The sequence below is a fragment of the Panthera leo genome, chromosome C1 (assembly GCF_018350215.1).
Source record: "Panthera leo isolate Ple1 chromosome C1, P.leo_Ple1_pat1.1, whole genome shotgun sequence".
In the NCBI taxonomy this organism is placed as follows: Eukaryota; Metazoa; Chordata; class Mammalia; order Carnivora; family Felidae; genus Panthera; species Panthera leo.
The window spans coordinates 203,592,065-203,606,118 of NC_056686.1; the positions used below are offsets into that span (position 1 = coordinate 203,592,065).

The 14,054-nt window shown below is 39.3% G+C and overlaps 2 long non-coding RNA genes across 2 annotated transcripts in view; one reads left to right on the forward strand and one right to left on the reverse strand.

The window, feature by feature from the left end:
- Positions 1–367: 367 nt before the first annotated feature.
- Positions 368–14,054, reverse strand: part of LOC122228305 — a 30,414-nt gene continuing 16,727 nt past the window's right edge. Inside the window, exons 2-4 of the long non-coding RNA XR_006206513.1 lie at positions 4,915–5,036; positions 2,113–2,230; positions 368–508 (exon numbers count right to left, since the gene is read on the reverse strand). This is a non-coding gene — a long non-coding RNA (uncharacterized LOC122228305). The remainder of the gene's footprint in view (positions 509–2,112; positions 2,231–4,914; positions 5,037–14,054) is intronic.
- On the forward strand, positions 1,019–4,342 carry LOC122228304. The gene is made up of 3 exons (XR_006206512.1): positions 1,019–1,124; positions 1,939–2,066; positions 3,795–4,342. It is a non-coding gene; the product is annotated as an uncharacterized LOC122228304 (long non-coding RNA).

Below are 14,054 nucleotides of genomic sequence, written 5' to 3' on the forward strand. Positions count from 1 at the left end.
GCTGAAACTAGTCACAGAAAGTGTTGTTGAAGATGAAACTTTGTTGGTGGGTTTGGGTTCACACCACTGTCACAGAAGCTCTTTCCAACTCACCTTCCACCTCCCTTTTGATCATTCCAAACAGAGGATTCTGGAGATGCTTACAAGTCTCACACTGAGAAGGTACTCTAGGCCATTTTTGTCCTATGACACAGTTAGCCAACTACCAACATGATTTTTAAGTGAAAGGGAAAAAATGTAATTGGTCTTAAGCTTCAAATATATTTTACTATTTAAATTAAAATATTGTAACTGGATATTTCATAGAATAACTCAAGGAAGATGCACCCTTTAGCTAATTTATTTATTTTTTATTAATTTCTTGGTCTGTTATATTTTCCGCTGATCGTGGAAACCATTCAGCCCTCAGTTCCTTAACATAATTGCTATAAAGGTAAGTCCCAGAATGATTACCAGTTGTGTACCCATCACTCTGCTGGAGCCAGATATGGAAATTTGCCTTTGGACTCTGTAACAGAAAGTAATAAACCAAGAGTTCATTATTAAACCACAAAAGGGTTTATGAAAAGGATATGGTGATACAAGCATAAGCCTCAAATGGCATTTATAAAGTAGGTGACCTCATACCAAGATATTTCCTCTCTCAGATGGTTCTCGGTTATTGCCTACACACTACCAGCCTCCTGCACTCATGTGTCTAGAGGAGTGTGGAGTTTGGATGTGTGTGGGCACAAGGCTTGTCACAACAGAGACACGGCTGAGCAACTACCTGAGAGGTGGGGCCACCCTCAGTAGATGGTTCTGAAGGATGGGTCCTATTGATTTGCTCATTGGTAAAAGGTTATCCTGAAGCTCTTCCAAGATACTTTTAGTGTGTGAGAAGATGACCCCCTTCCCTCAAGAAAGTTTAGAGTGAAATTCCCTGTCAATTAATTGGATTTATCTCACAATGTAAGAATGTGACTTCTGGGTCCAAGTTTAGCAGTTGTAGTCAATCTATGACATCACAAAGCCTCTGGCATTTTGCCTTGCTCACAATAGCTGTTGAAGTGATCGCTGTTCTCATGACTGTTCTTAGGGGAAGAAACAGACTGGGACGTCATCACTGGTTTCAGGGGAATCGGGTGGGTATAATTCATAAAACGTGGATGGAGTGGGGAAAAGGGACTATTTCTTTTGGCTTAACTACATTCCAATTTGTAGGATAGATCTAGGTTTATTTTTGAAGTCTCAGTCCTTTCTCAGGTGGTCCCTTTGCCTATTACAGCTACATTCATCCCATAACACACATCCACTTATTCCTCCCTCATACACACACACACACACACACACACACACACACCACTACCAGCACCACCACCACCACCATCACAAATACTTACTGGCTAAACTCTATCAGCTCAAGTCAAATTTATCACTCTTAACTCTTCTTGGAACCAGAGGATGTCCCTAGACTCTTTCAGTCTCCTGGGATAGTCTTAAGAGCATCACATTCCGGGGAGCTTGGGTGGCTCAGCCCATTAAGCATCTGACTCTTGATCTCAGCTCAGGTCATGATCTCACGGTTTGTGAGTTTGAGCCCCACGTCAGGCTCTGCTTGAGATTCTGTCTCTCTGTCCCGCCTCTGTGCTCTCTCTGTCTCTGTCTCTGTCTCTGTCTCTCTCTTTCTCAAGATAAATAAATAAACTTAAAAAAAAAAGGAGCATCTCATTCCCAAAGTATCCCCGGGGTTGCATAACCTCACCCTTGCATACTCTGTCAGGTAATCCCACTGTCCCCAAGCATGCCAGAATTGCATGGAGCAAGTTTAGATCAACACCCTAGATTTTCAAACAGATTTACACAACTTGTAGAAAACAAAAGGCCCTTTCTTTAATATCTGTAGACACATAACTAGGGAATTGTTTTTTCAAGAATGTGAACCTCTGACCTATTTAGGCAGAAGATAAGTAAACAGAAGATGAAAGAAAAGTCTTCGGCTTCTCCTCCAGGCCATAGAGATGTCCCCAGAGTGAGAAGTCTGTTTAAGGGTCTGAGATCTGTGTGTGCTGCCTATGGAAGAAGAGGTGGGGGAAGGGAGAAGGGGGAAGTTGGGAGGGGGGTGTTCCTCACCTTGTACCAGGTGTTGGAGTCTTGGCATTGGTTTTGACTTTGCTCTGATGTTTTGGGTTCACTTACGGGCCCGATTCATCCCAGCCTCCATCAGCTGCAGATCAATTTCTAAATTGTTCTGGGAAAGCCACATAATGAAAACTTGTCAGTGAAGAAAAATGAGTAGCGTCAGTGGTAGCCTGACTCATGACCAGTTACTGGTGGGGGCTTAATGTTCACCGGGTCTCCCTTAGTGGAATATTATATACACCACCTTCCTAATGTGCATGGTGGTGTGAATTAGCTTTTTGAAGCTGCAGGAGAGCCGATCATTTAGGGACTCAGGGCCATAACCACAGCAAAGAAAAGGATTAGGGTCAAAAACAGAATAGTTCAAAAATAACATTGGAAGCATTGCTACCTAGTTGGAAGCTTTTGCCAAAGAAAGAGCAGCCAGTATGCTCTTAACACCTCCTTAGAGAACGTTAAATTCAGAAGTACGGTTTGGATTTGTCAATATGATACAGAAAACCCAAAATTCTATGGCTATAATCAAATCACTTTAAAACCTCGATCTGAAGCACAATGACACTTTCATCAAATAATTTCGTTCTGAGCAAAGGATATGAACACTTTAAGAGCAGATATTTGGAAAATCTGGGTTTGAGGTCACTGATAAGTTCTGCTGGTAGATAGGTACATTTTTTAAAGGTGAAATTCCATTGTATGCAAATGAAGGTGTTTCTAACCCCACCTAAACAGGTAACTAGAAAATGGTGAAGGACGCTACGTAAATCATACGGGAATGTGTTTCATATACCTGCTCTCATTATTAGTAAAACACATTGTGAACATCAAATCAGTTGTTTGCATGTTTCCGTGATAGCGGAGGCAGGAGGCAGTGTTGGAAGACTTAACTACCTTCCTGTTTGAAGAAAGGCCACAAAGTTAGGGTCCTCTACTAAAGGAAAAGGAATGTTAAAAGTCTATGCATTGGATTGTAATCGGACTGGAAAAAATATAAGACTCTCTAGGTAATGGCCTCTGGTTCCCTGATTTTTTTGGACCCGGTTATACCTACTGGTTACATCATACTAAAATTCATTGAAATTCTGTGTTTAGGAGTTAACCCAGGCTATGCATATCAATAGCCTTCTAACTGGCTTTGCAATATTTCCTCTCACTCCAGTGGTTTTTCCACATGGAAATAAATCAGATCAAAACTGGTTCCTGCTCAACACCATCCGACCTCCTTATCTTGGCCTTGTAGTACCTGATCTGGCCCTTTCCCACTTCTCTGAGGTTACCTTCCAGCCCCCTCCTCCTCAGTCCCTGGTCAGCCATCTTGGCCCTTGAGATGTCCCTAACAGATGTCACAATATTTTGCACTTGCTTTTCCCAGAGCCTGGAATGTGCTTCCTCAAACATTTCTGCATGGCTTTCTTACTGCATCTAAATCTTGGCCTGGTTGTTATTTTCTCACAGATGCTTTACTTGACTTCCTTATAGGAAGAGCCACCCTTCCACTTTACCTCACTTTCTAATACTTTACCTTTTTTTTTTTTAACTTTCTTTATAGTATTTATCACTACTGCATATTAACTAATAAATAATATTATCTCCATCTCCATTAGAATATCAACTTGTGGAAGGGAGTTATCCTCTCTTTTTTAAAACTTCATTTCTATATTCTTACCACCTAGAATGGTAATGGATCAATAAACATTTGTTGAAATGGAGAAGGTTGGTGAAGAGTGGAGGAAGGAGAATTCCGAAAGAGATAGATACAAGCAAGTCTTTGCTGAGGGTCACATTGAGCTGCGAGCTGCTTCAGGGGTGTCCTTAGGAGTCAACGTGATGGTGAAAGATGTCAAGATCAAAATCAAGAACTACAAGACTTCCCCTTTTGACAGCTACTTCCCCAACAAGTACCAGACAAAGAACTGCTAGCAGAACTAGTAGTTTCTAGCAGTGGACTTTCACCGCTGTGAGAAGTCAATGATTGCTAAAGGGGTGGACGTTTCCATGCGTGAACAGTACCAGCGTGCGTATAAATCTCTCTGCCCCATATCCTGGGTGTCAGCCTGGTAGACAGGTGGTATGTTTCCTGGGAAGATCTGAACTGGCTTCACCCACCTCTCCTCTGTCCTGCATCCTCCTCCAAAGGTGGTGAGGGGGGACCTGGGTGCATGGTGGTCCCCACCCTGGGACCCTGAATCATGGCTTACCTAATAATAAATACTCATTGAAAAAGCGTAAGACTGTGTATATGTAAAAACCTGGATGATCAGGCAAAGAGCTGGGGTGAAATTAGTACTGTGACGAGCAAGAGGGGCATCAGGGCGATTGTCTGTTTTGTTTTGTTTTATGTTATTAAACTGACCACCTTCTCTATACTAGATAGTAGAGTGAATGATTACATAAAATAGCTTCAAGCCACTGTATGTGCTAAAATTTATCTGTATATCCCTCCTTCATTATCTAGACAGTTTCAAAAAAATTTCCTTATGTAATTTCTGAACCACATAAAAATGTAATAAAAACCCCTGTGTATCCCCACAAAAAAGAAAGAAATAGGTGTAAGCAGAAATATTCATAAGTATAATGCCTATAATTTAGTAGCTCCCAAATTCACAAAATCATAAAAATCATTTCAGTTGTTTAACACACACACACACACACACACACACACACACACACATTCTTAAGAGTCATCTCAGATTTAGGAACTTAGGAACTCCAGAGGAAGGCCCCCTGTCTTAGTTTGCTTAGGCTATCATAACAAGACACCACAGTTTGGACAACAGAAACTTATTTTCTCACAGTTCCAGAGGCTGGAAGTCCCAAATCAAGGTGCCTGCTTATTCTGTTTTTAGTGAAGGCTTTTGTTCTGGCTTCTAGAAGACTATCTTCTTGCTGTATCCCATGTGGCCTCTTCCTAGTGCCTGTACAGAAAGAGAGATCTTTGGTGTCTCTTTCTTTTCCTATAAGGACACCGGTTCTATCAAATTAGAGCCTCACTGTTATTTCATTTAACCTTACTTTCCTCCCTAAAGGTCCATCTCCAAATACAATCACATTGTGGGTTAGAACTTCAACATATTAACTTTGAGGAAACACAATTCAGTCCATAACACCCTCAGAAACTATATTAATAACAACATCTAAAGTGCCTAAGTAATTCTTACAGCCGGGAAAGTCAAGGAAGCAGTACTTAACAGTGAAGATAACTCCTCCTGGCTATATGGAGACAGAGGCCCTGTGGTCCTTGGTTGAATCATGTTGATAATACGAGGGGAAAATTCATTAGGAAAATATTTTGATAATAAGCTAAGGTTTTGAGTATGTTGAAGAAGAACTACAAAGATATGGAGGAAAAGAACAAATCCTAATGAAGCGTTCTGTCGTTGTTGCCGTTTGTGTGTTTAATTTATAAGTTTTTCTGTAGAGTCAAAACTGTCCCTCCGTCTCACTGAGAGCTGGTAGTAAAGTCCAGGCATTAAGGAGGTTGGTCAAGTCCTTGGCAGCTTAAAACTCGAATAACACGTTCAATTTGAAGCATACCCACTTTGAACTTCTGGATTTGCAGGGGGAAGAGGTTGTGTTTGCCCTTCCCTTGCTTTTCCTTCACTCAGTTATTTATTTATTTATGTTTTAGCTCCTCGGGGTTAGTAAGGGAGTAGAGAAGATTAAAAGGAACACAACTATTTTTATTAAGTGGATGTCGTTGGTCGTGGCTATCAATGCCTTTCTACGTGACCATAGCTTACGTTCCACCTGCCTTGGGGGGACGTAAGTGAATAATGTAAGAGGCACCTTGGGCGGGATCTCTCTACTTCACAATTATCTACTGGAGACATATTCTGTTTTGATCTCCTTTGGAATTTCCTTAGCTTCCTCCCCCTCTATGGAACTACTGTAAGCCTCTTGTTATGAGGGTCTCTTGGCCTGTCTTTCACAGTATCTCAACGATTGATGGAAAATGCAGGCAACACATAGGTCAGATGACGGTAGTTCAGGACGTTTTTCCCCTAGGAATTTTCTGTCTGTCTCTTCTCTCTCTTTCTCTCCTTGCCTTTCCCACCTGCTTCCCACAGCAAGTGTGACGTCCAAGCTGAAGTCCAACCAGGAAAGGAGATGCCAGCCTCCCTCGATTGTGTCAGTAATTTCTCATCCTCCTGAGTGCTGCCTCTTGAGGGCTGTTCCCCCAATCAGGGGGGAAATTCTCTGTTCATAAAACAGTCTCAGAATTCCCTCTCTCTCCTGAGTCATTTAATTACGTGGTTCTAGGAAAGGAAGAAGGACGTAGTAGGGATGACTGGCCACGTGACCAAAGGCCCAGGATAGACCTATGAAGGTAGTTAAGAGTGTTGTTTTACCTTAAACCTTTAGCTACAGTTCTGAACCAATGGTAAAAGTTTCCATTCATATCCACTTTCAAAAATCGTAACAAGATTTACATTTTTGACGCACTGTTTCAAGGTTCTGCCGAAGCAGCCTTTATATCGTGGATCTTGTGTCACTGAAGTAATTCTGGAAGCTTCAGATGGACCTCCTAATGACAGAGTGTATTTTTTTCTTTTTTCTTTACAGAGTAAATAAATCCCTTTTGTAGACTAACATTTTTAAATTCATTATTAACTCCCTCCCGCTTTTGTAGATTATTTTCTCCTAATTATTCTCTCCCCTGTGAAATTTTAATTTCACAGACATACTGTATAACTCTTCATGGACTGAGATTTTTCCACTCCTCTCTCAAGGACGGATTTTCAGCCCCTTGAGGGCAATATTGGACCCATTGGGAATGCATGGGGAGTAATTATTGAAAGAGCAGATTTCAGAGTACTCAAGTATATTAGTGCTTTGGAAAGCTCCATTATCATAAGTTTTATCCCATGTAGTTAAACCAATTGAAATAAACTCTCCAAGTCTATTCTGCAGCATTCTTCCAGATTACACAGCAAATTCTTAGGTTGGCGGGAAAAAAAAAAAAAAAAACCCAGCAAACTAGGTCCCTAACACAGGCATATCTCCATCACCTGGACACGTTAATAGATTTTTCCCCCTTAACTTCCATTTTTAGCAATCTCAAAACCTTTCCAACAATCATAAGTCCTTACCATCCACAGATGCCTTCTTTACAGACTTTGGACTTCATTCAAATTTCACCTTTGAAGACAATGCCAGCTCTCTGTTTCTTTTGATATGTAAGTGCTACCCTTTGTCAAAGAGTAGTTCTCACTCCAGGCTGGAGTCTGTTATGTCAGAGAGGGGCATAATGTGTGATTTTCTGCTTTCACCTTAACTGTAAAGGCGAACTTCAAATTTCAATTAGAAGTAATAGTCTATAAACCACCACATAAAAATGTACAATTTTCATTCTCAATACTTAGTCTTATTCTTTCTCATTAGAGAGCCATATTGAACAATGAAGCTTTGCTTGCACTCGTTAATGCAAGTGCCATGCCTGAAAAGAGTCATAAAATGGGAGCCCAAAACAAAAGGCTGGAGAAATTTATATAAAGATTTTGGTTTTTATTGTAATCCCCCTGAAATAATGCTATACACAGTTCCTTTTAAATCTGTGCCGTGATTGTGGAAAGGAAAATTGGGAAATAATAGACTCTTCTTGTATTCACGCACTCTCTTTACCTCCCCTCACCACTATACCACCCAATCTAGTCAGCAAAGAATTCAATTGTGACAATAATTACAAAATTAGGAGTTAGAATTGGGACTTTTCTAGAGTAGTTATATTTTCTGTAAAAGACTTTCACTGGAAGAAAATACAAAAAGCTGAATAAAAGATAACAAGAGAAAACTAAGAGGGAGGGAGGAAAATGCCAGAAGTAATATTCACATTTTCATTATAGATTACATTCAGCTACAAGCAACAGAAAATTCCAATAGTTTAAGTAAAGGAAAATCCTAGAAATGCAGCATGGCGTGGCAAACATCTCAATAATATCCTCGAGGACTCAGGTTCCCTCCTTTCTCTGTTCCATCTCTTGTCCTCAAAGTTACTTCCCTCTTGGTTACAAGCTGGCTGCAGGACTTCCAGGCATCCCATCCAGATCTACGAAGGAAAGGTCAGGTTTCTTTTCTTGTATGTGTGGGGGGGGTCAGAGGGCAGGTATTAAAATCAGTCAGGAAAACTTTTCCTAGAAGGCCCCTAGCCAACTTCTCTTTATTTCTCCCTGGCTAAGTTGGTATCAGATATCCACGCCTGGAACAGTGACTAGCCAAAGAAAACAGGATCATGATGAGTATGTTAGACAAGTTCCCCTGGGGCTGCCAATGGAGCCAACTGCCTAATGAAACCAAATTTTGAGCAGAGGAGAATGGGAACCTGAATAATTTCAGGGCTCTGTCAGGGTGAATGAGAGGCAGGGGAGGGTAGTGTGGGGAATAGGAGTTGCACTGGGAGTTACCAGGGTCTGTTCCATAGTTCTAATTATCTTTAACAGAAGTAGGTTTCATTTCTTCTCCGATAGGTTTTGAGATCCAACTTCTAGAGCTATTTTATCAGTTTTTGTTGAATATCATAAAGACCCAGCCCTAACTCACTTACTAACGAAGTTCAGTGTCGTCCACTGTCAGTATCTTGGTGGATGTTGAAGGGGTTTCTATTTATTTATTTATTTATTTATTTATTTATTTAAAGTTTATATTTAGAGAGAGAGAAAGAGAGAATCCCAAGCAGGCTCTACCTTATCAGCGCAGAGCCTGATGCTGGGCTTGAACTCAGGAACCGTGAGATCATGACCTGAGCCAAAGTCAAGAGTTGGATGCCCAATGGACTGAGCCACTCAGGCACCCCAGGAGCTTCAGTTTAGTCCTTCTAGCCAAATATACCTGTTTGCTCCAGACCTGAAACACACCTTGAGCTATATGGCAGTTTTCACTGCCGATGTTCCCCTCCAATTCCCCTCAATTTTCTTGAAATTCTCCCTTCTCTTAGCATTTGTGACCATTCTCCTCCATTCTCCTTTTTTTCTTTCTTTGGTTCCACTTCACCAATCTATGATTATCTCCTGAAATCCAAGCCCTTTGATCCTGTTCCACTGTGTACATTTCCTCATTTGTAAATATCATCTGCTTTTAGGGCCTGAATGCCTAGGTCTACACAGCATAGCTTAGAAATGTATATTTTATATTTCCTTAGGGAAATTCTTTCAAATTCAACATGGCCAAAAGTTATCACCAAATCTTTCCCCTGACACTGACTGGCTTTCTGAATTCAATGGCATCATCATGTGGCAGAATTCAAACTCAAAATTTTTTATCACGGGGTGCCTGGGTAGCTCAGTCCATTAAGCATCCAACTTCGGCTCAGGCCATGATCTCGTGGTTTGTCTAGTTCGAGCCCCGCATTGGGCTCTGTGAAGACAGCTCAGAGCCTGGAGCCTGCTTCCGATTCTGTGTCTCCTTCTCTCTCTGACCCTCTCCCACTTGGGCTGTGTCTTTCTTTCTCAAACATAAATAAACACTAACAATAAAAACACCTTTTTTTTATCACGATTGGCTAGTTTTAACATTACTTTTGTATTATCCAGCATGACCTGCTGATTTAATTTTTTCCATGGAGACGTCTCTTATATGGCATGTTAAATGACACAGTGCTTATATAATACTTAATATAGTGTTAGCCAGAAAGTAAGAAATAAATGCATGTTTGTTCCTATTGTTGCAGTTACAATAGTACAGAATATCACCATTGAATTTACTGCAAAAAAATCCTTCTAATTGTTGTTATCTTATTTAATTTTTCTCTAAATTCATATGTCACATTCCCTTATACCAACACTTACACCATGATTATTACCTTACTTATGATTTTTTGATTCTTTAATAACTATCTGATTTACTCTAACATCAACAAGGCTTCACATAATCTTATATCCAAGGTTATCACATTGACTTCTCAGTACAAATCTCTCCTTCCATTAAATCAATCAACTTTTTATTTCTTCTTCTTGCTCATCTTGCCTTTATAACCTACATCAGTTTTTAGTGTAAACTTAGGGTATTTAATTCAAATCCCTCATTGTGTTGATGTGAAAATCTAAGCATCGAGGACTTGTCCGGGGTCAGATGACCAATGAAGGAGAGGCAGAGCCTGGGCTCAAACTCTGTCTCCCCATTCAAAGCTTTTCCTAGTTCGTCAAAACTATTAATGCATTGCAATATTGCTGTTGGCTTACATTAAATTCATCCTTAACTAACCCTTCTGTTCATGTTTTTCATGTAAGTGAGTATCAGTTCACTCTTACTGATGTCCTTGAACTTTTGACCTAAAATAGTAAATATTAACAGAGCTTCAATAATTTTTTTAATTGTTTGTATCTCAGCGTTTTGGTCGAACGCGATCACAATTTTATCACCATTATTCGTATTTCTACAGCTCTTTGACTCAAAATGCAACGGTAGACAACACAGTTCTAGGAAATGAGTAGTAATCATTAACTACCTGCTAACCTAATGTTCACCAGAGCACAGAATGAGAGGTCCCTATTAGTTAGCCATAGATGATACAATTTTATTGCATTTTTATTTAAGCCAAACCAGTAAATCTGGTCTCACATTGGGGGGGTCAGAATTTTGTTTAATGTGGCAGGTAGTCATATAAACAGTTCCAAAGGTACTTTTACAATGATTCTATTTTGTAAACTGGGAGAGAGGGAAGGGAAGAGAAATGATAAACAACGAAAGACTTAACCTGCAAGCTAGAACATGCTTATCAATACCTCCGCATTCAGAATGATACCTCTATAGCTTTGACCTTTTGTCTTTCCTAAAATGTGGCAAAGGCCGATAATTAGGCCCCTATTACCTGAGTCTGTATTTCTCTACCAACTTTCTCATTTACATCAAACTCTTCCCACGAGGGAATAGAAGGGGAGCATCAGTTTGACTCTCAGGGCCAGAGAACAAGGGAGAGGGCGAAATGAGTTAAGCAAACTGGCAGGAAGAGCATGAACGATCTTTGTTTTAAAAAGCTTGACGTTTTAGAACATCCGTATAAATTCGGAGCCTGTATATGACCCTCTATCAGCTCCTAATACCTCCAAACAAGAGACAGGAGATAGAAGCCTTTCCGAATGGAATCAATATCCAATAAAGTAGACGCAAGAGAGGAAAGAGCAGGAAGACGTAAATGAAATGACATCTCTATGTTTGGTTCCCCGTGGCAATGTCTACAGCACAGAACTACTTCTTAGCAGTCTTCAATAGTTGTGCATACGTGTCAGCATTGAGGACATGTTTCGGGATAAGACTGAGAGTGGCCTTAGTGGATCATCAAGGAGCAAATAGCATTATGTCGAAACTGTGATTAGCAAAATACAAATACGATTGCCCTAGAGTGCTGCCGAGTGCAAACTTGGTTTACGGAAGAAAAATTAGCTGTTCTTAAACCTAGAAGACAATACAAATTAGCCATTAGCCCACACATTCGGACTGCATTATGCTGTTCTGCTGATGCGCTCAGTAGCATGTGGACAAAGTTCCGGTACCCTCGTGTAAGTCTTCATACATTTATCTGACTTCGTTCTCCCTTCATTTGTTTGGGAATATTTGGCCGCTAATGAAAACAAAACTGTCTCCGGCGACAGGAATTGTTTTCAAACAATCTCTGAGCTGACTCTGAATTTTTCTAACTGCCTCTTCTGTTATTCATACCTCTGACCTATTTTGTTTAAGTGCATCATTGCCCTGGGGGAATTACTCTCTCTTATTATGACGAGACCCAATTATCCAATGAGTCAGTATCACCTAGGAGATAACATATATGTTTGCCCCTTGAGTGTTTCTTTAGGAAGAATGAGTTAGTTTTCTCTTTTGAAGAGTCCCGTAAGATTCTCTTATAAAAGCAATCATTTATAGCATAATTAATTTCTCATTCAAATTCTACCCTGATGTGTCACGTGTTCATTTAGTATAAAGAAGTTATTGATCAATTTTTTATATGATTAAGAGCATTTCAGCCTCCCCAAATATAATGATAAACTTTAGATGATAATGATGAACTACTAAAATCAACTGTGTTTTATTTTTTATAATCCTTATAATTCCGAAATATAAAGAATCCATTAGCTTTAGATTATGTTCAACAGAAAATAATCTATTTTTGTCATGCTAAGGTTGCAATATTTATTTTCCATCCCTGGGAAAATAGTATCATTCTGATCATTTAAATACAAATAAGTATCTTAGTTTTCATCCTAGGAATGGGTCCTCACATCATCTAACTCTAACAGCCAACAGGCTTGCATTCACATGTACCACAGAACTTGTAGCAAACAAAGAAACAGCTTTTGATGGCACAAAATTACCCCTCCCTCCACCACCGTGACCAGAGACCTGGACCCAACACAGAGGAAGCAAGCAAAAATGTCTCTCTCTCACTTTCTCCCTGGAAGGGCCTTAACCACATACTTTCCCAGCAGCTGCCTGGGATTCTAGTTTTTAATCAGCTTGCTAGATACTAATTGCAATCTTCCTCTTTGGGACACTGATGGATCTCGGCACAATCTCAAGTTCTGGGAGCCACTGAGGACACAGAAGGAGGCTTGGACAATACAAAAGTTTGAGAGACAGTTAGCATCTCAGGCTTTACTGATCAATAGGCTTACTTTTCTACAGAAGTCCACTCGGTCAAGAATGGAAGAGTTATCTGTTTTTCTAATGTACAGAGACCAATACAGAGAGTCAAGGAAAATGAAGAAACAGAGGAATATGTTTGAAACAAAAGAACAAGATAAATACCCAGAAATTAATCTTAATCAAACAGAGATAAATATTTCATCCGATAGAGAGTCCAAAATAGCGGTCATAAAACTGCTCATGTAGGTCAGGAGAGCAATGGATAAGCGAAGCGAGAATTTCAACAAATTGAAAATATTAAAAAGTATCAAACAGAAATCATGAAGTTGAAGAATACAATAACTGAAATGAAAAATTCACTAGCAGGGCTCAAAGGCAGACTAAATTAATGGAAGTAGGGATCAGTGGACTCAGAGAGGGCAATGGAATTCATTCAATCAGAAGAATAAAAATGGGAAAAAATGAAATACAGTGAAGATAGCTTAGAGGACCTATGGGATACCATCAAATGGACCTATGACATATGAATATGAATATTGTATGTAAACATATATGGGATGCGTGTATATGCATATGCATATGTAATATGTATATGAAATGACTTATGAAATATGAATATGAATATAAAATGTGAATATGATTATGAATATTATATGTATATATGTATAGGATATGTGTGTATATATATATATATATGGGATACCATCAAGTGGACCTATGAAATATGAATATATATAATAGATATGTATATATAGATACATGTAGATATAGATACAGATATAAATATAGATATAGATATATTATACAGGTCCCAGAAGGAGAAAAGAGAAAGGAAAAGAAAAAGAAAGCTTATCCAAAGAAATAATGACTGAAAACTTCTCTACCTTGGGGAAAGGAACAGGAATCCAGATCCAAAAGCCCTGAGAAACACTACAATTAAATTATCAAAAGTTAAAGACAAGAAGAGAATCTTAAAAGTAGTAAGAGAAAAACAACTTGTTGTATGCAAAGGAATGCCCATAAGGCTACCAGCATATTTTCAGCAGAAAATATTTAGCATGACATATTCAAAGTATTGAAAGAAAGAACTACCAAGCAAGCATGCTCCATATGGCAAAAGTGTTCTTAAGAATTGAAGGAGATGAAGAGTTTTCTAGACAGACAAAAGCTGAAGTTGCTCATCACCACTAGACTGGCCTTACAAAAATGTTTTAAAAAATGCCTTCCAGCTGAAAGAAAAAAGACACTGATTAGTAATATGAAAACACATTAAAGTTTAAAACCAACAGGTAAACATAAATATATATTTAAATTCAGAATACTGTTCTAATTGGCAGTGAATCACTTATAACCCTAGT